We start from the raw sequence: 9,045 nt of genomic DNA, 5'->3' as shown, positions 1-9,045 counted from the left end.
GTGCATGTGTGTAAGTGCACCTGTGTTGTGCAATGCCCATGGAGGTCAGAAGGGGGTGTCAGATCCCCTGGAACTCGAGTTACAGACAGTTGTTACCCACCATGTGGGTGCTGGGAATCCAAATCAGATCCTCTGCATGAACATCCAGTGCTCCCAACCACTGAGTTCTCTCTCCAGTTCGCTTAGCTGTTTTCTATGGCTGATCTCACAGAAGACATAGAAGATAGAGCTGAATAACTACGGAGGCAATTGTGCTAAAGCATATAGCTGAGGATAGCTCCGAACATAACCCAGCACAGAATCTCAGACATACTTAAAACACTGAATTTTTTTTTTTTTCTTTCTTGAGACAGGGTCTCCCTGTAGCCCCAGCTGTCCTGGAACTCACTATGTAGACCAGGCTGGCCTTGAACTCACAGAGATCCGCCTGCCTCTTCCTCCCGAGTGCTGGGATTAAAGGCGTGCGCCACCATGCCCAGCAAAACACTAAATTTTTTAATATGCAATGCTTCGTGATCTGCCTGTCATCCTTGCACAGGGACTATGCTGATCTTCTCTGTGTTCTTCCAATTTTAGTATCTGTGCTGTGAAACGAGCCCAACACTGAGGTTTTTTGCAATTTTTTTTCTTATAACTCAGTTGTATAGTTCTGACACATGAACTTTGTAGATGACAGGATTGTACTGCAACGGGAAAAGGTTAAACACACCTGCAAAAGCTTGGAAATCCCAATATGAACTATTAGCTGGGAGTGGGGGAACATGCAGGTGTTCCCAGCACTTACATGGCTGAGAGAAAAGGCCTCTGTGAATCTGAGACCAGCTTGAGCTACCCAGTGTTCTAGGCCAGCCTGTGCTACAGAGTGAATAAGATCTTGTCGCTAAAACGCTCATTATGTGCTGTCTGGTTCATTATAGGAAATGTTTCCTTACCCCTTGTCTAACAGGTCTATTATCTGCCTTCCCTGTGCTAACACATGGGCAATTAAATATTTGCTGGAGAATATCTATCAATTATATAGATTGGTGGCACATTAAGTTCCTGATTCTCAGCCCACCTGGAAAGTCAACATGACCTGGAAACCCTCTAATTTTCCTACTCAGCTCTCTCTTTCCCTCAGCCTCTTGCTTTTCTCTCTCTCTAGGCCCATAGATACGTCACCCTGTCATTTCAACAGACGCCTCCCTCCTACTTCAAAGTGAAAATAGAAACTATCAGATTGGCACGTTTTCAGTTTCCTACACATTTGCCTGCAGTTGCCTTCCTCCTCTGTTTACTACCTATTGCCTCTGAACCGGGAATTTCTCACTCATGAAAAACAAGCTCTTTGACCAGTGCTGTGATGGTTAATTTTACATGTCAATTTGTCTGGGTTAAGGGAAACCCAAATAGCAAATAAAATATGATTTTGGGGGTGTGTCTAAGAGGGCATTTCTGGGAGCAATTAGCATGGGAATCAGTAGACTAAGCAAAGAAGATGCAAGCTCAGCAGTGTGGGCAGGTGCCAGCCAATCCTTTAAGGGACAGGGGAGACTAGAAAGGGAAAGAAAGTGAGTTCTCAGCCTGTTCTAAATCAGGGCATCCCCCTTCTACCCTGAGATGTCAGGGCCCTAGGTTTGCAGGCCTTCAGACTTCTGCCAGCCCAAATCATTGAACTGTAGATTGGATGTCTGTGCTATTTCAGAGTTAGCATTCCAGATGGAATTTCTATGTTATCATCTTCCCTCAACTTGCTAGTTATATAGTTTATTATGCCATTTAATGATCTCATCATCTGTCTACTGCAGGAAAGCTCTGAGCCATTCTTTTTAAAAAGTGTTTTTTGGTTTATCATTACTCTGTGTGTATGATGGTGGGGCCTGTGTGCCACGGTGCACCTGTGGAGGTCAGAGGACGCCCTTGTGGAGTTGGTTTTCTCCTTTCATCTTTACCAGGATTCTGAGGATCAGTTCGGACTGCACCAGTACACACTGGGCCTTCTCGCCAGCCCCTCTGAACCGTTCTTGAGTCCCTGTCTTTCATGCATCACCGTGTTAGTCAGACTTTCCATAACGATGATAAATGCACAATGAGATGACTCAAAGGGAGGAATGGTGTATTTAGGCTGACATTTTCTGAGGTTTCAGCCCCTTGTGATGGGGAAGGCATGGCTGCTCACATCACTGCAGCCAGGAAGCAGAAGAAAGAAGCCATTATCAGTGACTTCTTTCCCCTTTTATTCCATTCAGGTCCCTAACCTAGGAGATGGTGGCACCCACATTTAGAATGGGTCTTCACCCCTCAGTGAATCCTCTCTGAATTCGCTCTGATCTTGGTGGTCAACTTGACACACCAGGGAAGGTGTGTCACCAACTGAGGGATTTCCTCCATCAGATTGGCCCATGAACATGTCTGCTGGGCATTTTCTTGATTAACTGATGAAAGAGGGCCCCTCCCACTGTGGGTGGTACCATCCCTACGCAGGTGGGTGTGGGCTGTATAAGAAACTTAGCTGACCCTGGAAGCAAGCCAGTAAGCAGTGTTCCTCTGTGGTCTCTTCTTCAGTTCCTGCCACCAGGTTCCTGCCTTGAGCTCCTGCTCTGGCTCTCCTTGAGGCTGAACTGTAATCTGTAAACCCTTTCCTCCTCAAGCTGCTTTTGAAAATGTTTTATCACAGCAACAGGAGGACAACCGGGACACACGGACAGGAGTGTGTTACAACCCAGGCACTTCTCTGTCAGGTCGACAGTCAAGATTAGCCATCTAGATATACTGGCATATGCACTTGGGAGGCTGAGGCAGGGGGATCTCTGTGACTTCAAGGCCAGCCTAGTCTACATAGTGAGTTCCAGGGCTACATAGTGAGACCCTATCTCAAAAAGACTTAGTCATCACACTTATTTTCAAAATATCAACAGAAATGTCTTGTAGATTTAGAACCAGATTCTGATAATTTCTTATTATTTATACCTATAATGGTCTATCTAAGTCACCAGCATATCTTAGCTGACAATATCACCTTCCTAGTCTGCCTAATTGTTTCCTTGGCTCCCTATTTTTTTTTTTAATCAGTGCAGCGATCAAAACAATGTTCTTGAAAGGTCAGATCCATGGCTTCTTGGCTTCCAACTTTCTTCTTATTCGTTTTCTGTTTTCTTTCATAACCTAATGTCTTTCCATCTCACTTAGAAAAAAAGCCAAAGTTCACATTGTGGTACATTAGTTTTATGTTGTTGCATAACAATCAAACCCCAAACTTCAAAGAATACTGCTTTCAGACAGTGTCCATGTTACTTGCCCATAAGTCCAACAATCTGAGCGATCTGTGCTAGGCACAAGTGAAAGATTCGTGTACTATTCCTGCCTAGGGCTGGGGCAACTCAGTGTCTGTGGTCATGATATCACTGGGGCTACACTCTAACAGCTCACATGTTTGGTGGTCAGGGCTAGAGTTGGCTGGACCACATGGCTACAGCATGTAGCAGACTAAAGTTTCCCATGGCCATCTCAAAAAATGGCTGAGCAAGCTGGGGAGACAGCTCAGAGGTCAAGAGTATGTGCTGCTCTTGCACAGGATCCAAGTTCAGTTCCCAGCACCCATGTTAGACAACTTGCAACTACCTCTAACTCCAGTTCCAAGAGACCCGCAGCCTTCTGCAGGCACCTGTACCCATGTGTACATACACACAATAACATGCACATATACATATAATTTAAAATAAAAGACACAACTAAGCAAATCCCAGGGCCAAGCCAAGAGTCAATGTGGGAGGACACCTCACAATGGTGTGGGTGGGTGGTGCGCCGTCGGTGGGCAGCAGGAACGCTCTACCCTGGCAGCAGGTACTAATGGGATACGAAATCCATTGGGAATTTTAAGACAATACTAAAAGCTTTCTAAAAGATTGATTTTTACTGGCACTCTGATGATGAATTCTAGATCATGTCACCAACAACGTACTCCTTTCTGAAACCTAGGCATTCCACGAGGCCACATTACAGCAATGCCTGAATAAAACAGCCTGGCTCTTTATATCCACTTTAGCCAAAAGGGGCCCCAAATTACTCTGAGAACCGGTTCCTTCAGAATTGTATCCTCTGACTAGTCTGATTCTCACAATATAGCTCAGAAGGGCTTTGAACTTGTGGTAATCCCCCTGCCTCAGCCTGTCAAGTGCTAAAGGTAGGCCTCAGTGGAATTATGCTGCTAGCAAGCACAATGCCCAGAATTGGATCCTCAGCACTGACTAAATGACAAAGGCATGGCCGTGGGGGTGGGTGGGGGAGAGTTCTCATTTGTGGTTTTTAAATTTATTTTTATGTGTATTGGTGTTTTGCCTGCAATGTATGTAAGTGCACCCATGCATGTAATGCTCGTGGAAGATGGCTTTGGATCCCCTGGAACTGGAGTTACAGATGGTTGTTAGCTGTCATGTAGGTGCTAGAAACTGAAACCTGGGCCCTCTGCAAGAGCAGCCTTAACTGCTGAGCCATCTCCCTGGCCCCTCATTTGTGTTTTGAAATCCCAAATTAATGAACATGATAAACTCTTGTTGCTGGCACAGGTGTCTGAGTGGCACTGTCTGACCCTCTACTCTGAGTCCTTGGTAGGGTCCCCAGTTGTCCCCTAATCTCCACCCTTTCCCTTTTTCTTGACGTGGGACACACCAGTCACAGTGGGAAGTGTGGGGGTGGGGGGAGTGGAGGTCACAGTCTGTGGAGCAATAAGGATCACAAATCCAGATGTCTGCTGCAGCATTGTGACCGCAGTGGTTTGAATATGAAATATAAACATAGGTTCATGTATTTGAGCACTTGGTTCCCAGTTGGTGGCACTGTTTGGATAAGCTAAGGAACCTTTAGGAGGTGGAGGCTTTCTGGAGGAAGCACGTCACTGGGGGCTGGCTTTGAGGGTTTGTAGCCCACTTCCTTTTCTCTCTGCTTCTTGTGTGTAGATGGAAATGTGCTCAGCCCACTTCCTGCTCCTACCATCATGCCATGCTCCGCACTCCAACTCCACAATGGACTATCCCTCTGGAACTGTTCGCTAAAATGAACCTTTTCTTCCCTAAGTAGCTTTTAGTCATGGTGTTTTATCACAGCAATAGAAAAGTGACTGACACAGACATCCACGGCAGATAATGCAGGAGGTGGTGGAGGTGGCTGCATCTTTTTTTTGTCCTCCTTGAAGCCTTGAGACCCATCAGTGAAGACTGTCTGAGCACATTACTGGGCTGCCTGCTGTCTTTGGGTTGGGAGAGCCTGGTTGGCCGGTCAAGGATAGGTTTCTCCTGTTCCTCTTCTGGGCTGACATTACTCAGGATCCACCTCATGGCCGCTGAGTCCTCAGTCTCCTACCGTGCTAGGGGAGTGACCTGAAGAGATGGCTTGCAGGTCGGGTTATGGCTGCCTCTTGAGGATGCAGATCTGTGGAGCATTCATGGGAAGGAAGGCTGTTGTCTGGAATGACATGGTGCACTTTAGGAGAGCTGTATCCCCGCCTGCACACACACACTTCCTGCTGCCCCTCTTCCAGGTCTCAGCAGCCCTCCTTATCTTCCATCTTTCTCACTGATTTCCGCCCCCTGCCCCCCCCATCTCCATTCATTTTGGAATAGTAATGAAAAACTATAATACATTAAGCCAAATGCCTTAGACATTAAAATATAAAACATTAAAGGGGCTTCTTCTGGTCTCTGCAGGGACTGCACACATGTGGTACACTTGTGTACATGCAGGCAAAACACTCATACATGTAAAATAATGAAATAAATTAAAACTAAAGCATAGAGATTAAGAGTCCGCAGAATGCTGGTCCTTGGACAGGACTCCTATATGAAACTTTGCCCACCTAGGGCTCAGGAACCATCTCGGAAGAGGGGGCAGAAAGATTGTCAGAGCCAGGGAGGAGGTGCATGACCATATGGAAATAGAGTCCTATGCGCTCTGGGACCTGCTCATATGAATCTACAGCAATGGTGTCAGCATGCACAAGACCCACGCAAACTCAGGCAGACAAAACCCCCAGTACAGAACTGGGGAAATGCCTAGGGCTCAGGAACCATCTCGGAAGAGGGGGCAGAAAGATTGTCAGAGCCCGGGAGGAGGTGCATGACCATATGGAAATAGAGTCGTATGCGCTCTGGGACCTGCTCATATCAATCTACAGCAATGGTGTCAGCATGCACAAGACCCACGCAAACTCAAGCAGACAAAACCCCCAGTACAGAACTGGGGAAATGGACAGCTGACCCCAATCTGAGCTGAAGAAACATTGGCACTGATCACTGCTGGGTGAAGAAGAGCTGATCTTCCTACGGCAAGGGACTCTAGATAGGCTGACTGGACCTCAGTGGATGAACGTGAACTGAGGCTGACTGGACCTCAGTGGATGAACGTGAACTGAGGCTGACTGGACCTCAGTGGATGAACGTGAACTGAGGCTGACTGGACCTCAGTGGATGAACGTGAACTGAGGCTGACTGGACCTCAGTGGATGAACGTGAACTGAGGCTGACTGGACCTCAGTGGATGAACGTGAACTGAGGCTGACTGGACCTCAGTGGATGAACGTGAACTGAGGCTGACTGGACCTCAGTGGATGAACGTGAACTGAGGCTGACTGGACCTCAGTGGATGAATGTGAACTGAGGGATATCTGGGGACACTAATTTGACACATAGGCCTTAAGACAAATGAGAGAATGTATGAACTCCAGTGGGGGGGGCTATGGGAGGATGCTAATGGGGAAGGAGGTATAAAGATGATTAAGATTGATTGAAATGTTCTATATAAAATACACAAAAATTCAATTAAAAATTAAAAAAAAAAAATTTTGTCTTTTTTGAGACAGGGTCTCCCTGTAGCCCCAGCTGGCCTGGAACTCATTTATGTAGACCAGGCCTGTCTCAATTTCACAGAGATCCTCCTGCCTCTGCCTCCTAAGTGCTGGGATTAAAGGCATGCACCACGATGCCCAACCAAAAATATTTTTAATCCCATCATTGACTCAGGGAAGTGAGTAAGAAACCCCAATCCAACCTAAGGAACTTTTGGCATCCGATGGCTGCTGGGAGGGGTTTTGCTTTAGGTTTGCAACTTGGAAGTTACTTTCATGTAACTAAAATATATTGCTGCTTTGCTTTTAAAATGCTCATGAATGAGGGCTGGAGAGATGGCTCAGCGGTTAAAACCACTGGCTGCTCTTGCAGAGGACCCAGGTTTGATTCCCTGTGTCCACATGGCCCCTAACAACCATCTGTAACTCCAGTTCCAGGGGATCTGATGCCCTCTCTGACCTCCTTGGGCACTGCATGACATGGGTACACTTACATACATTCAGACAACACACTCATACACATAAAATGAAAATAAATAGCTTTTAAGTGCTCAGAATGAGGTTTATACAGTAATGACCCACTCAAGCCTGGTGTGCTGGCACATGCGTGTAATCCCAGCACTCTGGAGATTGAGACAGGATAATCACAAATTCAAGGCCAGTCTGGCCTACAAAGCCAGACCCAGATCTTATGAGAAACAAAACAAAGGCAGGGTGTGGTGGCAAATGCCTTAAAAAAAATTTTTTTTTCTTTACTGTTTTTATTTTATACGTATATGTGTATTACCTGCATGTAGGTAAGTACACCCCTGTCGTGCAATGACCACGGAAGACAGGAGAGACTCTCAGATCCCCTGGAACTGGAGTTATAGACAGTTGTTAGCTGCCATGTGGGTGCTGGGATTTGAACCGGGGTCTTCTGCAATAACAATCAGTGTTCTTAACTGCTGAACCAGCTCTCCAGCCCCAGCAGATGCCTTTAATCCTAGCACTCAGAGACAGGTGTATCTCATGTCAGATCAGGCCCAACCTGGTCAACATAGCGAGTTCCAGGCCAGCTGGAGCTCCAGGGAGACCCTGTCTCAAAAAGACAAAAAACAAAACAAACAAAAAAACCAAACAAGCAAAAAGTCCCTCGAAGAAAGCAACCTCTCACCTGTCTGTTTTATAGGGGTCCAAGTTGCCTACCAAAATTCCTGTAATGCAATGAGTATTTGAAGACCGAGTTTCTGGCCTAGCACGATGTGGCCCTTGACCAAGTCACCAGTAGCAGAAGCCGTGGCCGGTGCATCGGCGCTGAGGTTTGTCTTGCTGAGTGTGCACCTTGTGCTTGTCTCCCACTCTAAGGAAAACAATGAGCAGCCCGTGACTCAGCTTCACCCAAGACGCTCTAGACAGAGGCCCTTAAGCTCAAGTTCATGTCCTTGGCTGAGGAAATCCTACATCCTCATTTAGCTTGGGGCCGGAGAGATGGCTCAGTCGTTAAGAGCATGTGCTGCTCTTGCAGAGGACCAGGTTCGGCTCCAAGGACCCTCACTGGGGCAGGAGCACCCAAGTGGGGTAGCTCATAACTGCCTGTCACTCCAGCTCCAGGGGATCCAATGCCTTTGGATCCAAGCCTCTGAGGGCACCTGTTTTCATGCATGCACACACAATTAAAAATAATAAAAATATTTTTTAGAAAAGAAGACCTCCAGCTAAAGTAAAAGTTTTCTTTTCTTTTTTGGGGTTAAATTTTATGTGTATGAGTGTAGCCTCCATGTATGTAAGTGCAACCATGTCATGCAATGCCCAAGGAAGACAGAAGAGGGCGTCAGATAGCCTTGAACTGCAGTTACAGATGGTTGTGAGCTGTCATGTGGTGTTGGGATGTGAACCTGGGTCTTCTGCAAGAGCAGCCAGTGCTGTTCACTGCTGAGTCATCTCTCCAACCCCATCTTGAATTATGACACCCATAACAAACCAAAGTACTGTATTAGCCATGTCTACAAACTTGCCAACCTGAAGAATATTTTCCTATGTTACAATTTTTTTCAAATATTTATGGTCAGTCTCCTCCACAGGCATGGTAGTTACCAGATTCACTGCTACATTGTATTGCTTAATGAATTAAAGAAATCTCTTCAGCTGGGTGTGGTGGCACACCCTGTAATCCCAGCACTAGGGAGACTGTGGTTGGTCGATCACTATGAGTTTGAAGCTAGCTTGGGTTACATACTGAGTTCTGA

General features: G+C 46.4%; 1 non-coding gene across 1 annotated transcript; it reads right to left on the bottom strand.

Annotated features, from left to right (window-relative positions):
- Window positions 1–494: 494 nt before the first annotated feature.
- On the bottom strand, window positions 495–599 carry LOC115070913. Its single transcript, XR_003850012.1, has one exon. It is a non-coding gene; the product is annotated as a U6 spliceosomal RNA (small nuclear RNA).
- Between the last annotated feature and the right edge of the window lie 8,446 nt (window positions 600–9,045).

This window comes from Nannospalax galili, unplaced genomic scaffold, assembly GCF_000622305.1.
Source record: "Nannospalax galili isolate Female #2095 unplaced genomic scaffold, S.galili_v1.0 scaffold917, whole genome shotgun sequence".
NCBI lineage: Eukaryota > Metazoa > Chordata > Mammalia > Rodentia > Spalacidae > Nannospalax > Nannospalax galili.
The sequence above is the reverse complement of the archived record's forward strand: the minus strand, read 5'-3'. Positions and strand labels throughout refer to the sequence as shown.